Here is a 20,964-nt window from a genome sequence, read left to right as displayed (position 1 = left end):
ACTTGATCCAACAAAACTTAAACATCTTCTAAATTTTATGGAGACATGTTTTGTGACCTAGCATATGGAGTCTATCTTGAAGAATGTCTCATGTGCATGGGAGAAGAATGTATGTACAACTGTTGGTGTATATGTATAGTTATGTGTTAATTATACATATTATATAAGACATATATACATATATCTTATGTATATAACATACATATAATATATAATTATGTATTAATTCTACATATAATTATAATATATCATATGTATATAATAAATATATATGGACTACTTGACTATTCCAGAGTTTCATAGAATCCTCAAACAATGGGGAATTTCCTTTCACTGATACAATTTCAAAAAGCAAATATAAAAAGACTGAATTTAGATGACTAAATTTTTCATTGATTAAATTGCAGAAAATGAGTTGTTCAGAAAAAGGACTGCTGGCTGTGTGGCAACTGCAGTGAGTCATTTTTTTTTATGGGAATCTTGCAAGTGGCTAATCTATGTGAGTGTCCCCACCCTTTGTGATAGAAAGACCACAAAAGATAGAAAGACAGAAAATGAAAATGGTCGCTATAGCAGGAAGTGGAAATAACAGAGAAAAAGGCGGAGATGGGGCCTAGGATAGAGGTATGTATATGCACCCATGCGGGCTGAATGGAAGAGTGCAAAGGCTTAGGGAAGGATTCCTTCTTTGAAAAGCTAAAAGTAGCGCTGGAAAAGGGACCTACAGAAAGAGATGATCATTCAGGTCACAAAAGGGGGTCCTCTTCCACTCTAGAACCATCACTTGTTGCTCTAGGGGTGAGGGAGTGAAATGGGGATATTTTCCTCTTATTTATTATTTTATCTCAATTAAAATAATTCTCTTTTCTTGGTACCTCTTAGTCTAGTTTGAATAGGCTTGAAATTTTATTTTATTTATTTGAAAAATTATTTTTTAATTAATTTTTATTAAAAACACTGTGATTTACAGTTGTTCATTATACAGTTGTTTCAAGCATTTGGTGTTCAACACCACCAGTGTGACCTTCCCTCCACCAATATCCGCAGTTTTCCCTCCCAATCCCAACTTACCCACTTAGGCACATACCAAATTTACTTTATATTGCTTATTCCAACAAAACTTGAAAAACTGGCAAATAAAATATCAGAAGATAAATAAATAAGAGTCAATTAGTGATTACTATGTTGTGCCCGGGTTTCAGATTCCCAATTGTGGAGAGACCAAGTCCACACATGATAATGCAAAAGCAAAGGAGCTTTATTGCTAGCCCGAGCCAGCGCTAGCTTGAGCTAGGGCCCAAGTCTCATCCAACGCAGTGGAGTCTTGACAAGGACCCCGACTCTGAATCACAAGCAGTTTATATAGGATTCAGAGTTAAGAGGCAATTTATATACTGATCAATTTTTAGCATTGGCCCTATTATAATGGTGGTCAGCAATTAAGCAATGGTTGGTAACAGTTTCTAAGGAGGGTACAGTGATCCTTTATGACCGGACAGACCCAACTGCCCAATTTCTTATCTTGGCAAGTTACTCAACTGGGAGTTTAGCAGAAACTGCAAGTCTTGCTCCGGGGGAACAGAAACTGAGGCTAGTTGAGACTTAATGTTAGCTGCCACTTGTTAGGGCATCAGTTTCGCCCTCACAACTGTATGATTTTGACCTATGTAAATAAAATTAAAATCATTTAGAACAATATAATAAGATGCTGTTCTTATTTAATATATGTAACTTTTCAACTCTGGAATCTAAAATATATTACATTAAATTTAATTTTATACGTGGATCTCATTATGATAATGATCATGTCTACTTATCAGTAGCACTGTCGTCCCGTTGTTCATCGATTTGTTCTAGTGGGCACCAGTAACGTCTCCATTGTGAGACTTGTTGTTACTGTTTTTGGCATATCAAATACACCATGGGTAGCTTGCCAGGCTCTGCCGTGCAGGCGGGATATTCTCGGCAGCTTGCCAAGCTCTCCGAGAGCGACAGAGGAATTGAACCCAGGTCGGCTTCGTGCAAGGCAAACGCCCTACCCGCTGTGCTATCACTCCAGCCCAGTTAATAAAACCTTTTTTTTTTTTTTGGTCTTTAGGTCACACCTGGCGATGCACAGGGGTTACTCCTGGCGATGCACAGGGGTTACTCCTGGCTATTCTAGCTTTGTGTTGAGTGCTGCAACGAATGATAATGTACATATGTCCTTTTTTCTTTTTTTTTTTTGCTTTTTTGCTTTTTTTTGGTCACACCCAGCGATGCACAGGGGTTGCTCCTGGCTCTTTGCTCAGAAATTACTCCTGGCGGTGCTCAGGGGACCATATGGGATGCTGAGAATCGAACCCGGGCCAACTGCGTGCAAGGCAAATGCCCTACCCGCTGTGCTATTGCTCCAGCCCCCAGTAAAACTTTTAAAGCAATTATATATTAACATTTTTTGGAATTTACATGGAATAGGTAAAGCCTACACATGTAAATTTTTCCCCTACACTTTACACACACACTGTGGTTTGCAAAGTTGTTCATGATGATTTATTACAGGCATTCAGCATTCCAACACCAATCCCACCACCGTTACACCTTCCTTTTACCATTGTCTCCCATTTTCTCAGTCATTCCTTAACCTTGCCCTCAGAGCAGGCCCTCAACAATTTTTATGTTGCTTATTATCAATAATTTAGTTAACAGATTGATAAAAACGTTTCCTTAGAAGAAAATTAGTGTAAATTATTGTAGCTCACCATGGAGGTATTAAGTGGGCTTGAAATCTTAAAGTATCTGGCTAAACACTAAAAGAAGGTAACAAGGAAGTGCCCTAAGCAAGGACAAGAGCCAGGGGGATAGTCAATTTTTCGGAGGGGAGGCACCTGGTGCACCTGATGCACAGGTAGCTGCTGTGAGGCCCCACTGCAGCTATGATGGGTTTGGCGGTCCATGCCAGCAAGACTGCCTTTCTTTATTCTCCTCTCCCTTCTTGGTTTATCTTCTACTGTGAATTGCTTCTCTTGTTTTATTTTTTGAAACACATTAAAGTTTTCCCATTTTGGCTGCCATTTGTATTCCTAGAAAGTGGACCACAATATTTGTAGAACAAGCCAGCATAAATATGCAATAAATCAAAGAAAATTTCACACAATGTTTGGCACGCTTTACAATCAACTTACCTGAGTTTCTCACCTCAGATTCTCTGATCCTTCATTATGGTGAGAACAAAATGTGACTCACCAGTCATGTGCAGTCCTCTAAGTGTTCAAGATAAAGAGCTGATGATAGCTATAGTTAACCTTTTACTAACTCTCAAGTGTAAGCTTTAGAGCCAAGGGTACAAGGAGCATTGTCTCCCTAACTCTTCTTTTCCCACTTTTGAGGTATTACAGACCATGATTCTGGACCCAAAGTCTCAAGTCAGTAACTGCCTATGACAGGGCATGGGAATAGCTGTGCTTGGCACGAGAAACAGTGCTCTTAGCCACAGTGCACTTTAACTCATTATAGGCCTTCCTTTACCTTGTTTAGAAAAAAACAAAATATATGGGGCTGGAGTGATAGCACAGTGGGTAGGGCGTTTGCCTTGCATACAGCTGATCTGGGTTCGATTCCCAGCATCCCATATGGTCCCCTCAGAACTGCCAGGGGTGATTCCTGAGTGCAGAGCCAGGAGTGACCCCTGTGCATCGCCAGGCATGACCCCAAAAAAGCAAAAGAAAAAAACAAACAAAATATAACTTACAAGAAGGGCATAAATCTCAGTAGACAGCATGATTAGTTTAAAATGTGCTCATACTTGTTTAACCAACACCTCATTCAAAATAGAGTCAGGAGTAAGCCCTGAACATCCCTGGGTGAGGCCCAAATATCAGGGGAGGAAACTTCCCTATTCCTACAGATCTTGATTTATAACCCTGAATCTGTAAATCTTATACAGCTGAGTTATGTATAACTTGGAGCTAAATCTCTTCAGCTTTTGTACAGTGACCAAGAGCTCCTGGAACTTAAATGTGTACGGAATTATCTGGACCTTTGTTGAGAACACAGGTACCAGGGTTCCATTTCAGATTCAGATTCCTTTAGTCTTAATTTTTTCAGAACTCTTATTTTTCAAGAAGAGTCTCAGATGATATTTCCACAGAATTTTTTTCAAAATACTGCTTTGAGAAATGTTTTTCAAGAAGAGAGCTAAGGCTATTTTAGAATGAATCAGTCAAAAAGAAGCTAGCTTGACCTAAATTCTATATTCCTACATAATACTTTTTTCCTGTATTTGATCTTGTGTGTCAGAATAAGAAACAAACTTATCAACTAGTGAAAATAGGCCATACAACCTAGTGTTGAATATGGGGGAAGGTGGCTTATCAAAGTAGCTAAATGTCAAGGTGTAAAATCAATATAATCATTTCAAATTCCTGTTAAACTACTCACTAGGTATATAAACTTGGGCAAGTGCCAACATTTCTTAACCCCAATTTCTTCACCTTAGTTGATGATAACACTAGTGTATATTTCCTAGAGCCATACTGTATAATGAATAGAATCAATCATGTAATGAATTTAATCAAGAATAGAAAAGAAAGCACATAAGTTCAGGACATATGTTTATGATGACATTATTTTATGGCATCAGGCATAATTTCTAATGATATAAGAACAATTTTTTAGATCTATACTGGATCTAGAGTAGTCTACATTCAATATGGAATTTATTTTTTTTGGGGGGGGGTCACACCCAGCATTGCTCAGGGGTTACTCCTGGCTCTGCACTAAGGAATTACTCCTGGCAGTGCCTGGGGAACCATATGGGATGCTGGGAATCAATATGGCATTTCTATCCACCAGGTCCAGTCAAACTTTACAACTAATCATCACAACAAACATTGAATCTAGTGCAACATCTGATCTGTTAGGATTAAAAGATCTTTCCACATCGAAGCCATACAACATTGGTGGGACAAGAACTACTCCCAATAGGTCAGCACAGTCTACAATATTGAATCCACATGAAAATTGAGGATATTAATATTCATGTCAAAACTGGATCCAACAAAATGTCTCTTGGGACCAGTACAGTGTCCAACACTGGATTCTTTGTGAGTTTATCACAACATTCAATATCGGATTCCACATAATCTCAGGGAAATCATCACACATATGAACACTGAATTCAGCACAATATTTGGCAGGACAAACACATAATTCACTGGTGGAATCAATACTAGATCCTCTAATTGCATTTTAAAGAAAGTAATACCCCTTTTATTACTGGATTCAATGTCACTTCTAGTTGTTACAGTGCAACTTCCAGTTCTGAATCCAACATGACCTCTGGAAAAACTAGCATACTTGTCAATGTTGGAGGCTGTTCAGCCTCTGGAAGGACCAGGACAGTTGCTAATCCTGGATCTAGCATAACCTACAGTGGGAAAAACCACATCTTCAACACTATACAGTGCAGTCTCCAGTAGATCAGTACACCTGCCATACTGGATCCAGTTGACCCTCACAGGGTCCAACACAATTTCCGGTATTAAATCCCTCATGATCACTGGGGCACCAGCACACTTGTCAACACTGGATCAATTGCAACCTCTAGTAATGCTACAGAAAAGGGAATGTGGGAAAATGACTATAAAGAAATAAAGGACCAAAGCGATAGCACAGGAAGTGAGGCACTTGTCTTGCATTCAGCTGACCCTGGTTTGAGCTGTAGCACTACATATGATGTCCCAAGCACCACCAGAGCATAGAGCCAGGAACAGACTTGAGCACACTGCTGTGTGTGATCCTAGGTAAAGAAAAATTAAGGAGCCTTGAGTTATCAATTTCTTGATAAAGAGAGGGCTTTGGAAAATGAGTTCCCGGAAGTTTATGGATATTCTCAGTGACTAGAATCCTGGGCGTGTTTCACTTTTCCTTATGTAGCCTCCAAAATGTATTAACTCGGCGGGGTGGAGCTATACTGGGATTCTTGGTGGTGGAATATGAGCACTGGTGAAGGGATGGGTATTCGAGCATTGTATAACTGAGATTTAAACCTGAAAACTTTGTAACTTTGTAACTTTCCACAATAAAAAATTTAAAAAAAAATGTATTAACTCACTCCCCTCAGCTGCACAATCAGATGGTAATGAGATATATGAGCAAGCATGTAGTCTTTAGAAGCTTGTTTAACTTTGGCACCACTATAATCATATTACTCTCGCTCAACCTATTTCATTAGTTCACTTTAGTTAGAACAGTCCTTAAAAAATGAATGCTTATCACAAAACTCATATCCCTTCCCTTTAGTTAGATCACTACTTAAAACAAAAAAATCTTATCACAAAACTCAGTACACAACTTTCCTTTGAGCATGTTTTCATTCACGCTTCAAGTATTTACTATCTCTTAAGTAAATCTTTGTACTATTATTTACACTGTCTTGTCCTTGAATTCTTTTTCTGACAGATACAAAGCCTTGCCCCCTGAATCTCCTTTTGAGGCAATCTCTTTTGGTATAACAGTATCCTCAGACTATAACTTAGACTCTTGACCAAATTCTTTCCTTCAGACAGACAAAGAACCTTATTTCTTTAGATAGAGAACACTTTCATATCTTTTTCTTCAATGCCAACACAGGATTTAGGTGAAACCAACATATCCATCAACAGTGGATTTAGTGAAGTCTCCAGTGGAAGCAGAAAATCTTTTAATTCTAGCATTGAACCCAATTCATATAACACAGTCTCCAATAGAGTTCAATACAACTTCTAGCATCATAGTCTACAACACTGAATCTAGTGTGAACAGTGAAGGACCCAAAATTCCTAACAACATTGAGTTTAGTATAACTTCTGGCAAAACCAACAGAGCCTCTAATCCAGCTTGACCTTAAGCACAGTCTTCAGTATTGGATCGCACACAACCTCTCAGGGATTTAACATATTTATCAATACAACTTGAATATAATTTCCAGTGGGACCAGCGCAGCTTCTGGGCTAGATTTAAGATAATCTTGTATAGTCATACATTTGTCAACACTGAATTAAATGCAGTCTGTGATGGAAGCAGTTCAGTTTTCAATACTGGACTTAGAAAGTCCTTTGGAGAAAGCAGTATATCTACTAACACTGGATAGAGCATGACCACCCCCCCCCTTCCCAGAGTAGACCCAACATAATCTCTGGCACTGGATCTCATAAAACCTCTTCAGGGACCAGCATATCTGTCAACATTGTATAAGTACAAATCCCAGTGGGACCAGCAAATTGTCCAACACCCAGTGTGATTCGTACAGCTTCAATGATGAATCTTACCCAACCACAGGAAGAGCTATTATATCTCTAATAAATCCACAGAATTTCCAAATGCAACTAGCACAAGTGTTGCTATTTTAGTGAATGAAGTGAGAGCCTTAATTATGGGAAAGCTTTCTCATCATTTTGGTTTTGATCATTGGGACCATGGGATTCTTTGTTAGGCTATTCTGTGAGGTTGAGTGCCTTGCATATAGTAAAGTATCTGGGAGAAAGGATCAACAAGAACATGAAGAAATATGTATGAATAGTAAGGTTGCCATGTTGTGGGAGTAGGAAGGGAAAAATCAGAGTTATCACAGAGAAACAATTAGCAGGAATCAAAGAAACCAACCAATGTGCAAAGGAAACTATTGCCATTTAGGAAAGGGAGCAAAGTAAGTAGTAAAGACTGAGAGTAGGAGTCCTAGGTAAAGAAGTTCATTTGAAGGGGGCGAAGATTCTATAAGGAATGAAGCTTGGGTGAGGGGGCTATAGTTCTGAGATAGTTATGATTTATTTTTCTATAAAAACCCCCTCTCCCTAACAAACATCATTGATAATTGTCTATTGCTCTGTGACCCCAACCTCAGACTAGGTGAGAGTAAGAGGTGTGGATCACGGAATTTACCACAGGTTAGATAGAGCCAAATTTGTAGTGGAGGAGACAGTAGGACCATGAAGATTAAAGGGAGATACAAGGAACAGGGAGTTGGACCTGGAGCCAGAGTACTTCATTATTCATGAAGTTTATCTGGGGGACTTGAGATGTAATTTAATCTGTCATCAAGAGTCCCGTCAAGTTTCTTTTTGGTTCTCTTCATAGTCTTAGGGAAGAAATTCTTTTCATCTCTGTTTCTTTTGCCAGGCACTTAAAAAAGACATTACTTTGGTCAATCAGCTGAGAAATAAACACATCTAAAATATTTAACAGAGAGAACTTGTGTATGAGTATATGTGTGTGTGCATGTTTGCAAATGAATTGCTGTTTACAATATCAAGTTGAATCTCAGTTGTCTGATTGAACCCCTATTCCAGAATTCACTTAATGCTCAAAATAGTATAATAAAATCCAGATACCTCATTCATATCTCACTCAATTCAATAACTTTTCTTTACCCAAGCCTGACACCTGTATCTTCTAAGACAGAGGAATTGAATTGGGAGAGATACAAAGTGTGGGGGAGCTGCCAGGATTGTATAATCTCGTAATGAGTCCTGTGGTACGTAGAGTTTAAGTTGTAACAATTAGAAAATCCAGGGCACGACAAGATAGATAGGTGCAACTATAAATGTTATGATGAAACGTGTTCAACAAAATTCACATAGAGCACATACATTTATTTGCTCATATCTGGGTTAAATGTCAGAATAAAGATGCTATTTGAGATTTTTCTATCTTAGATTGCTTTCTTCAGAAGAGAAGACAGACAAATAGCCTGTAGGCATATGAAAAAGTGCTCATTATCACTTATTTTCAGGGAAATGCAAATCAAGATGACAATGACAATGACACTAGTGAGAATGGCACATATCAATACCTGGGAAAAATCTGTGTTATTAGGATGTGGTGAAAAGGAAACTTTTGTTTTTTGAGCCATACTGGGTGATGCTCAGGAGTTACTACTGGCTCTGCATTCAGGAATTCTCTTGGTGATACTTGGGGGACCATATGGGATTCTGGGAAACAAACTTGGGTTAGCTGTATGCATGGCCACCAACCTACTCATGGTTCTATCCCTCGGACCTTGAAAAAGGAAATCCTATCCATCACTGATAGAAATGTTGTCTAGCTCAACCCCTATGAAAAAGTGGCATGAAGATTTCACAAAAAAGTGAAAATAGAGTTGCTATATGACTCAGCAATTCCACTTCTTGGAATCTACCCCCGGGACACAAAAACATTCATTCAAAAGGACATATGGAGAGAAGAGGCCAGACAGTCTGGTGAGCAACGCAGCCGGAGAAATGCTCCAGACCCGAATCCGGGCCAACAACACCAGGGATCCAGACGGAGGAGGTACAGCTGGTACACCTTCTCCAGATGGAGCCCTGGCGACACTGAGCTGCAACTAACACGGCTCCGGGTTGCGGGACTGGAACACATCCGAGCCGCGCGACCTTTTCTAAAAACTGAAAACATACAATCTTTTAATGGAAAACCAATTATCAAATGCTTCCTTAGTAAGGCTGTCTTTGGGGAAAACTCCAACAACAACAGTGAGTTTTGTTTTGCAACATGGAACGTAATCAAGGTAAAGAGAAAATGAAGTGAAATTCATCAGTTGGGGGTGGGGGGCGGGGGGTATAATGGGGATTTTGGTGGTGGAATATGGGCACTGGTGACGGGATGGTGTTTGAATATTGTATAACTGAGACATAAACCTGAAAACTTTGTAACTTTCCACATGGTGATATAATAAAATTTTTTTAAAAAAAGGACATATGTACGGGGCTGGAGAGATAGCACAGCAGGTAGGGGTTTGCCTTGCACACAGTCAACCCGGGTTCGATTTCCAGCATCCCATATGGTCCTCTGAGTACCACCAGGGGTAATTCCTGAGTGCAGAGCCAGGAGTAACCCAAAAAAGGAAAAAAAAGGACATATGTACATCATCATTCATTGCAGCACTTAACACAAAGCTAGAATAGTATCAATCTAAGTGTCCAATGACAGATGAGTGGACAATGAATATGTGGTCTATAGACATAATGGAATACTATGCTGCTGTAGAGAAGAATAAAAATCATGCAGTATGCTGCAACTTGGATGAAACTGGAGGATATCATACAATGTGAAGTAAACCAGAAGAGAGATAAATACCAGATGATTTCACTTATCTGTGGTTTATAGAATAACAAGACAAGTGAATGCAAGGTATTGAAGGGGATACCTAAGTTACTGTGGTCCTTATAGAACTGAGAGGGCTAGGGAAAGAAACCAAGGGCTTTGGTGAGGGAGTAGGAAGAGGTGTATGAGAGGTAATGGAGGCAGAAGGCAGGAGCCTCAGACACATTGGTTCTTTAGAGGTGTGGAACCATTGCACCAACAAAACTCAGAGCATGAGGTTTAAATGACAACAACCAGACTTAAAAATGTGACTGTCAGAGAGGCTAGAGTGATAGCACAGTGGGTAGGGCATTTGCCTTGCACATGGCCGACCCGGGTTTGTTTCCCAGCATTCCATATGGTCCCCTGAGCACTGCCAGGGGTGATTCCTGAGTATAGAGCCAGGAGTAACCTCTGTGCATCGCCAGGTGTGACCCAAAAAAAAGCAAAAAAAAAAATGTGACTGTCAGAGATATAGCATAGTGGGTATGGCACTTGTCTTGCATGCAGCCAATCTGGGTTCAATCCCTGGAACACTAAAGCCCTGACAAAACAAAGCTAGAAGTAATGGGTGTGGCCCCAGCCTTCTCACCACCCAATGTGCCTCTCAAGGAAGCAGGTAGAGGGGGTGGAAGGTGGAGAGGGTGGGGTGAGTGGGAGAAAAGTTGAAGACAATGATAGAGGGAAGTTCATACTGGTAATGGGATTGGTGTTGGAATATTATATGCCAGAAACTTAACTATAAATATCTTTTTAAATCATGATGCCTTAATAAAAAGTTTAATCTTAAAATTATTTCAATAAGCTTATAAATGTTTCATGAGCTGTGTGTAATTTTTTTTAATTATTTCACTTCTTACAAGAGAAAAACACATTCTAAATTTGCCGCTTAACTTTGCTTCAGATATCACTGGAACAAACTTCTAAGATACCAGTTTTATTTTATTTTATTTTGGTTTACTCCTGGCTCTGCATTCAACAGCAACTCCTAGCAGAGTTCAGGAACAGGATGGTGTACTAGATTAAATCTGGGTTTGTCATGTGCAAGGCAAGCACCTTACCCACTGTATGCTCTGTCCAATATCAACTTTTAAAGATAGTTTTCATATTACTTGGAACTCTTTTCTTGTTCTATCACTTGTTGGTATGATTGTAGTGTACAAACCTATCCTGTAAGTAATATCTCTTCCCATTGCCTGATAATTATGGTTGCTTTCTTAGAATTCTAAATATTTGCAAATATACTTTCACCTTGTCTTTAGGTTTGAAGTGTTGACATTCTATTACAATTCCATTAAGCATATCCTTAACTGATATGCTCAGTGTTTATCTTCACTCTCTGGGTTAAATTCAATCAAATTAAAATTTAAATTTAAATGTTATAAATGTTCTATTTTATTAAAAATGTTTATTTTAGGGGCTGGAGTGATAGCACAGCAGGTAGGGCGTTTGCCTTGCACGCGGCCGACCCGGGTTCTATTCCCAGCATCCCATATAGTCCCCTGAGCACTGCCAGGAGTAATTCCTGAGTGCAAAGCCAGGAGTAATCCATGTGCATCTCCAGGTGTGACCCAAAAAGCAAAAAAAAAAAATGTTTATTTTAGTTTAGGTAATATGATTACCAGATTGCTGGGCTGGAGCAATAGCACAGTGGGTAGGGCATTTGCCTTGCACACAGCCGACCCAGGTTTGATTTCTCCACGCCTCTCAGAGATCCCGGCAAGCTACCAAGAGTATCTTGCCCACACGGCAGAGCCTGGGGATTTGGCATATTTGATATGCCAAAAACAGTAACAACAAGTCTCACAATGGAGACGTTATTGGTGCCCGCTCGAGCAAATCGATGAACAATGGGATTACAGTGACAGTGAATATGATGACCACAGTAATAAAGCTAATGACATTGGTACAAAGTTACTGCACCTCACCATCACCAAAGTGCCCATGACTCTCCACTATTATCCTTAGACTACCTCTAGTCTGGCCTTCATTTGTCCCCCAATACCCTCCCACTTTAGGTGAATAAATTTTGCAATCCAAGACCAAAGTTTTGTCATTGTTTGATGCTTTCTATTTCTTGGTAAAACACATATTTTTAAGTTTATAATATTTAATTTTATAGTTAAAATTCAATCCCAATTAAAATTCAGGTTAAAAATTTAATTAAAATTTTAGTTCAAATTACAATTTTCAAGTTAAAATTCAAAACCCTGAGTGTGGCTGGGGTGCCCTGGTGGTCCCCAGCAGTGTTGGGCCTGAGCAGTTTCGTAGCACATTTAGCCTCTGGCCTGACTAGTGAAGTGTTGCTGGGAGTGTCTGGTACCCTGAGCACTGCTTGGGAGACGTCTCCCTTCTCTCCCCAACCCCCCACCCCCCAAAAAAGAAAAGAAGACAAGAAATGACTGAGGAGAGAAAGTAAAGGAACAGTGGAGAAGAGAGATTTGAGACTGCAGTTCGAAAGGGTTCACTAACTACAAATGTAAATATTCTACAGTAAAGCTGTTGATTTACCTACCTACTTTTAACAGGTGAATGATAACGGAAAATAAATTACATTTAAAAAAACCCTGCTCAAATATTACTACCAGACACACCATGTATATAAAAATGCTGATTTCTAAAGATAAACACTAAGTGACTCAAAGGCCACTTTGACAAAGAGGAAGATAAAAAGGGAGTGAACCGTGTGAGTAATTTTGCTAGAGATTAACTCACATGGTAGAGCTGTAAAGACCTCTTTACTCCTAGCAACTGGAGCATGTCTGTGAGTTGGGAAGCAATGTTTCTCAACCTTCATAACACAGGACTACCTGTGTTTTCATCTGACAAAGCAGCAGCTCACCAAGCATGCTTGACCAAATAAGAAGACCCGAAAGTGGGCAAGGTTGAGTGTGGTTCCTTTTAGACCTCATGCTTTTACCCTCTTGGTCCAGCAGAAAGTGTTTCAGATGGAGGCCGATGCACTCACGTAGGTAAACTAAGACTTTCTGAAGAGTACTGTGTACGCCTTCGGTATTGTATGTCGCCATTTCCAGCTCTTCAACATTATACATGTATAGATAAGTAGATATAGATACAGGTTATCAACTTGAGGATTACTTTAAAGAAAATAATCTAAATTTTTCTCTCTGAGAGGACATCAGAACTAGAAAATCAGACTAGCTTTACTTTTCTAATTCCCCTTTCATAGTCACCCACTTTTTATTTCTAGGTTCTCTATTCCTATGCATTTCCCTGGGGTGCAGAAAATTTCAGGATGCAGATAAAGAGATAATTCAAAATCTAATTTTCTAAGTTAGATAGCCAAGTATAAATTCATATTTTCCCTAACCTCATGCACATTTCTTCTATATCCTAAATGAAGGGCAACAAGCTGGTACATGCTAGAATATTATCTATTTAGATATACTGTATTTTCTTTTTCTTCGGAAGCTTTGTTGTTAAGCCTAGGACTATGGGTTCCCAAGTGGCGAGATGGACAGAAACAAGAACTTGATAATGCAAAAGCAGTAGGAGTTTTATTCCAGTGTACTGGGGTCAACTATCTCACCCACAGAGTGTTCTCTTGATAGCGACCCCTACTTCATGCAGTGTGGGGGTCCCGTCCTGTCCAGCAGGGAGGACCCTTTCGTGGGGCTGAGGAGGGGACGCAGCCCAATGAACAGACACAGAGCCAGAAGGAAGAGGAGAGAGACAGTTTATTCTACTGGCAGTTACCATACTTACACTTCTCTACTGGGAGGAAATGGTATGGTATGTGTGTCTGGACCCCCATACAAATGCAGATTGACATGTCCTTTTGTTACATGCATAGGCTATTGAGAAACAAATGGCGACCATAGTGGCAACCTTGCTACAAGCCTCTGTTTGATCAGAAGAGCCAGGCCCAGTTTTACTAGGAAATAAGAGCCAGACTTGTAAAGCGGCTCCCTACAATGCAGCGAGCATTTTATATAGGGTTTGATTACATAAACAGTACATGCCTTATTGTTTTAGAAAGAAATCTTGCTTAGCAACCAAACAAAGGTGTTTTGGCAAGTGTCTAGGGTAACAGTAATCAGGCAATAGTTAAACAATAGTTTCCACTAGCATTTTGTGGTTACACATGCTTCTAATTCCTTTAGGGTTAACAAAAGACAACTTCTAGGACACTTTGACTAGGGCATAGTGATTGATTGAGCCCACTTGCTAGGCCCAGGAACTTTCCCAGGTGGGTTCAAGTTGGCTACTTACACTTCATTTCATTGCTGGGAAATTGAAACTGTTTTAGTTTCTTAATGGAACCTGGTATTCAAACGAATCAATGCTCATGGCCAAGTTCATGTTGACGAGGACACTGAACCACCGATGCCTCTACTGTTGCAAGGTCCAAGAAACAGTTCTTCTCCAGTGTTGAAAACGGTATGATGTGATCGATGCCTTCTCGTCTTGGTCAATCCAATGATGTCATATTTGGTCTTCTGCACTTGCACTATCAGGTCCTCAGTGGATGCTACCGATGCCAGCGTACGTGTGTTAAAAGTGCAGTCATTTTAGTCCTTCTTCGTTTTGGCAGCCTAGTTCGGCCCTGAGATTTTAACAGCCTCACCTTGTTTGTCCTTCTCAACGTTGCTGTATTAGGGGCTCTTCCAGGGTCGGGGAATGAGGTCCATTACGGTTACTGTTTTTGGCATATTGGCATATTGAATTGATTCGTTTGAATGCCTAAAAACCCTAATCAGATCCTTAAGTTTGAATAGGTGTGGCTCATTTCCGGAAGTTTCTATCTTCGTCGTATACGCACCGACATCCAACTACGACATAGAAGAAATTGAGAAGTTCTACGTGGAGCTGAAAAAATTCTGTAAAGAAGACCACACCTTCTACAAGGTCATTGTCGGTGATTTTAGCGCCAAGATAGGACCAAAAAGGCAGCCCGAAGAACTCCACATCGGGACCCACAGTCTAGAACGGAACAAACAAGGTGAGAAACTGTCTGAGTTCATCATGTTGACCAAGACCATCCATGGTAACTCACAATTCCAGAAGGCTGAATCTAAATGTTGGACATGGGAGTCTCCCGGTGGACAGTTCCACAACAAAATTGATCACATCATATTCAATTGACAGTTTTGCCTGACCAATGTCACTATTGTCCAAAAATTCCAAACAGGATCAGACCAACATCTCCTTTGTGCAAAATTATACTTCATGAAGCAGGGAGAAAGGGCTGCAAAGTTTTGTTTTGTTTTGTTTTTTAAATTTTATTGAATAACTGTGAGATAGTTACAAGCTTTCATGTTTGGGTTACAATCATAATGTTCAAAAGTAGAGAGAGAGTATGGAGAATATTGTCTACCATGGATGCAGGGGAAGGGTGAAAAGAGGGGGCATACTGGGGATATTGGTGGAAGGCTGCAAAGTTTAAGAAGAGAACTCCCAGAACGACCACCAACTGGGAGCTCTTTGGCACTATTGCGGCAATATGGGAAGATGCCATTGTTGACAACATCGACAAGGAATACAATTGACTGGTTCAGCACCTCCATGATTGGGTGAGGAACGCCAAGAGAGAGAAAGCCACAAAAAGATCCCTCTTTTTGGAAATTTATCAGAGAAGTGATAAAGGAAGACCTCAAAGACAGAAAAACAGCAGTGTTGGCTGATGCAACAGAAGTCAGGAGTTGGGAAAAGTATTCGCAACACCTGCCTGTCCTTCCTTGTCCTTTGTCAACTACAAGACCAAGATGACTGACCTCTGATGTCCTAATGGATCTATCGCATCTTCCAGAAGAGCAATGGCAAAGGAGGTTATCCATGACTTCTATTTAGATCTCTTTGATAGCCATGTTCACCTGCCCACATACCAAATTCCACAGGATGGATATGTCATTCCCAGCTTTCTCGCTTCTAAACTCCGACATGCCATTTCATTGGTAAAGAAGTATACAGCACCCAGTCCAGACAAGGCCAGACCCAAACACCTGAAGAATCTGCCACCAGTACTCGTCAATACACTGGGTCGGCTCTTCACACGCTACCTGTCTGAATGCAAGTTTCCTTCCCAATGGAAAACCAGCAGGACCGTTCTGTTGTACAAGAAGGGAGACATCCACAGTATCGGCAACTATCGCCCAATCTGCCTGTTATCCATTGTCTACAAGTTATTCACTCGAGGATTGGTAAAACACTAGAAGAAGGACAAGCCAGGTTCTGAAAGGATTCAGCATGATCGACCATATCCTCACGGTGACCAAGCTCATTGAGGTTTTGCGAGAATTCAAGATGCCACTTTAACATTCATTGATTTAAAGAAGGCCTTTGATTCTGTTGAGACTGAAGCAGTCATTGAATCCCTGGCCAAACAGGGCATTCAAACTCAGTACATCAAGATCCTCCATGAGCTGTATTACAGATTCACCACCAGGATCTCACCATTCTACAAGGAAGTGATCATCGATGTTAAGAGAGGGGTTCAACAGAGTGATACCATTTCACCAAAACTCTTCAGTGCCATCCTTGAGAACGTCATGCAATGACTGGAATGGGAAGGAATGGGAGTGAAGATAGACGGTTGGCAACTACACCACCTCTGCTTTGCTGATGACATTGTTCTAATAACACTAAATATCAGCCAAGTGGGACGAATGCTGGCCGACTTTGAACGTGAGTGTGGAAACGTCGGACTGCAACTGAACGTCACGAAGACAATGTTCATGAGAAACGGACTAGTTCCTGATGTTCCACTTGCTCTCAATGGAACAAACATCTCCGAATACAGCAGTTCTGTTTACCTAGGTCAAGAACTCAACATGATGAATGACCTAGCACCTGAGCTGCACAGGAAGAAGAGAGCAGCATGGAACGCCTTCAAGAGCATTGAAGAACCACCGGCTCTGGGCACACCTTTTCAACTCCATAATTCTTCCTGCACTAACATACTTCTCAGAGATCTGGGCCCTACAAAAACAGGATGAGAACACTATTTGGGTATCCCAAAGAGGAATCAAAAGAGCTATGCTTGGAGGATCATGTTTCACTCAAGTGAGAGAAGGAATCTGAAGTTCTGACCTCTGTCGACGGTCAAGAATCAGGGACGCTGTCTCATTTGCCAAGGTGTTGAAAATCAGATGGGCCAGACATGTAATGTGATTTAGAGATGACCGCTGGACTAGAGCTATTACCAACTAGATTCCACAGGATGTCAAAAGAACGCCTGGCTGCCCACCTAGGAGATGGCCAGACTTCATCAAAACCCTCAATGAACGGCTTGAGGCTCCTGGTATTCCTGGAGCAAGCAGAAGCCATTGGGCTATACTAGCACTTGACAGGGACGAATGGAGATGTTACTGGTGTCCACTCGAGCAAATCTATGAGCAACTGGATGACAAATGATACAAATGATAATGGAATCTTAGTCCTAGCCGATTTTGCTGATTTCTGCCGCCTGTCATGGCGTCAGTTTCACCCTTACATTGTCACAACCCACTCCCAGAGCAAATTCCATGCTGCTCCCCTTCATCCCTTCTCAGGCTATTCCCAGGATTACCACAGAAAGTCAACTGCATGTTTCCTAAACTGGGGTTTAGTCTCAGCTCTCCACTGAATTGCACCAGCCAATGGAGAAGCAGTATATTCGGGAGACTGGGTATTTGGATAGACTGTAGAGTGAGGGGGGCAAATCATGATAGGTACAATTATAAATAAGTATATTTATAAAAAAGAATTATTATTATTATTATTTTTTTTATTGAATCACCAAGTGGAGGGTTACAAAGTTCTCAGGATTATGTCAGTTATACAATATTCAAACACCCTTCCCTTCACCAGTGCCCATCTTCCATCACCAACCCCCCCAGTATATCTGCCGCCCCCTCCCACCTCCCAAGTCCCCACCCTTGTACGTGATAAGTTTCACTTCATTTACGCTTATCTCGATTACATTCCATGTTTCAACACACAACTCACTACCGTTGCTGGGGTTTCCCCCCAAAAAGAAAAAGACAGTCCTATTGCCAATGAGGCATTTGATAGTTCTCCATTGCTAAGAATATAGAGATATTAAGTCCTGCTGTTTGTTACATAACTTTTCTTTTTCCCCCTTGCCCCGCGCCACCGAGTTCACGCCTGTTTAGTAATCGCCACGCTGTCTGACAAAGGGAAAAAAACCGAAGAGGATGATTATTTCCCGTCATCAGGCGGCGTGGGGCTCTAGCTTAGTTGATAGTCTAGTAGAGTGTCTACAAGCAGTTTCTGGAACCAAAGGTCTTGCACTGATATCGGCTCCGGCTCGAGATACCACCAGCGTCCCGCTGGTCCATGTACATAATTTTCCCCCTTATTTCCCATTCCCACGCCACCAGGTCTGTTTGCTTAATGGACATCACACTATGTTTGACACCACACCACGTTTCTTCCCGAGAAAGAAGGATATTTCTTCTCAGCTGGCGTGGGGATATAGCTTAGTTCAGTCTAGAGAGATGGCTACCATTTTGATTGCCTTCAATATTTCAACAAAATACTTACTATTCTTGTTAGGATCACCCACAAAAGTCCGACCCATTAAGAAGGAACCATTACATATTGCTGATACTAAGATGACATTAGGTTGCGCGGCCGCGGCAGTAGCCGTGCGGTTTTGGGTTTCTGTCTAAAGTCCAGGGAAAAAGTTGAAGGAGAGAGAGAGAGATTTCCGCACGGGGGACCTGGCGGAAACTCTCAAGTCACATACTGCAGGTTGCTGGTGGGCTGCTGGTGTCCCAAGCAGCTCCTTCCTCTTCGTCAGTCATTCTGGGGGTGCGGGCGCGGAGAAATGGGCAAGAATTATATTTTTTAATGGAGACATTAAATATATGCCAAAAATGTGCAAAGTCAGTACATCTTCAGAGTTCAAGTTGCTGATTTTCATCTAAATACATTGCCATGTTCCAATAATCTAACTACGGTTCATAGAGGTGCCCTGGGCCTATCTGCAGCAATAATGCCCCCACAGGAAGCTCCTACTTTGACTTAATCACCAGAAAAGACTTCATTCTATATTATTTTTTTTTTATAAATGAAGTCTTCCAGTATTTGTGCCAAAAAAGGTTCGTGTAAAAGGAAATGATATTGAATTACGAATACTTGGAAAGCTGAAATCCATATCCCCATCCCTTACCAAAGCCCTCCTATTATATGTGGAATAAAGAGTTAAGTCCTATGAGTTATAGCAGACTATGGCCCTTGTACATCTCACTTTCCTGATGTAAATTTCAGCCACTTTTAGCAGTGAGGTCTAGAAACAGGAACTCTCTAGTTAGGATCCCTGACCATTGTCAAAAATAGACATGGGAAACTGGCGGTGTTGTACATACACACTTCCATCAACCCCACTTAATATCAGAAGTGAGGGATTTACTGAAGGTCCACCTTCACATTCTTGGGGAGTCCAGTGAAAATACAAACTGGGAAAGACTGCAAGCATGTTTGGGGCTCTTCCTTTAGAGACCCAATGCATTTGTTTCATTTGCTCTCTATTATTCTCTTCCTCTTTCCTTCTACAAAGTCTTCTGCTTTAGAAATGTGGCATGTCCCAATAAAACAGGTTTCAGATCACTTCTGGTTCAAAAGGTGGGTCCCTTCCAGCTGACAAGCTTGATCCCCTCATTCGACTTCCCTCCCTGCTCCTCTTCATGCTTGTAACGTTTTTGATTAATGGACTCACCCCTCTTCTCCACCTTGATTCCTGTGAGTACATTTCTCCAAACAGCCCTGAGATGCAGAAAGTAGAGTACAGAGATGCCCCTCCCTGGAAAGGGAGGGCCCAGAGCTCTGGCTTCCCTCACCACATAGCAGATATAAATGCATTAGATATGGCCATGAGAAAAAAAAGAAAACTTAGATATCCAATGGTGGTGCTCTCTCCTCCCCCACTCCTGGTATCTGTTGACCCTTTTTTCCCCTGCAACTGTAATTTCTAGAAAACCCAGGGGAAAATGCATGTCCATTAATTCTTTAGTTTTGCAGTTTGGTGTTCTTCTGGATGACAAATTCCCCTGTGAAACATTTTGAGATGAAGAAAGAAAAAGTCTCCCCTGCTTTCCAGTTCTTGCTGCTACTCCTTTTTGCACTCCGAGGATGGGGTAAGTGACTTAAGTAGTAATGAAGGGGAGAGGTGTGGAGACCAGAGATCTGAGGGATAAAGGGTCTCTAGACCAAGCATGGTTCCTCTTCTAAAAGCAAATATAATTTACTCTTTCGCCCATTGCTGCAAAAGCTAGAGCTGACCCCAGATCCAATAATGCTGTGAATCCATCACTACCTCCCCAGCTGTGAATGTGAACACAAGAGGGCCTCACTTTCTTGAAAACATGCTATGTCCCACCGCTACTGCTACACACACACACACACACACACACACACACACACACACACTGGAACTTCTTTTGTCTAATAGCATCCTTCTTTCCCAATTAGAGTCAAAATATTACTCCAAAATGAAAGTATTCCTTCTTTTAATATTGCCTGTGTTCAAATTCAATCTCTAGCCCTCAAAATTTCCTTGGGAGAAGCAAGATGATGGTTGACCACCAAGAAAACTGGGGTGCTAGCAGCAATGAAGGGGTGGTCATGAGAGGAAATAGCCTGAGGGAGAAGTGAATCAGGGGTTTTGTGTGATTCCAACTGACTTCCTGAACTGGTCCAGCTGACCCCTTGTCTTGGATTTCTTACACTATTAATGGCTCTTTCTTCATTACTAGAGGCCAGGCTAATTGGCTTGTGTTTTTCTTTTGTTCTTATTTTGGGTGGCACCCAGAGAAGAGAGAAATGCAGAGTAGAAAGAAAAGATCTAGGTTAAATGATGTACAAGATTGTGGGGTTATTTTCCCTTTCCTTAGTTTTATTAAA

General features: G+C 40.9%; 1 pseudogene; it reads right to left on the bottom strand.

Moving 5' to 3' along the window:
• Window positions 1-696: 696 nt before the first annotated feature.
• LOC101553114 (PWWP domain-containing protein 2A-like) overlaps window positions 697-20,964 on the bottom strand; it is a 31,777-nt pseudogene continuing 11,509 nt past the window's right edge.

Source organism: Sorex araneus, chromosome 2, assembly GCF_027595985.1.
Source record: "Sorex araneus isolate mSorAra2 chromosome 2, mSorAra2.pri, whole genome shotgun sequence".
In the NCBI taxonomy this organism is placed as follows: Eukaryota; Metazoa; Chordata; class Mammalia; order Eulipotyphla; family Soricidae; genus Sorex; species Sorex araneus.
The sequence above is the reverse complement of the archived record's forward strand: the minus strand, read 5'-3'. Positions and strand labels throughout refer to the sequence as shown.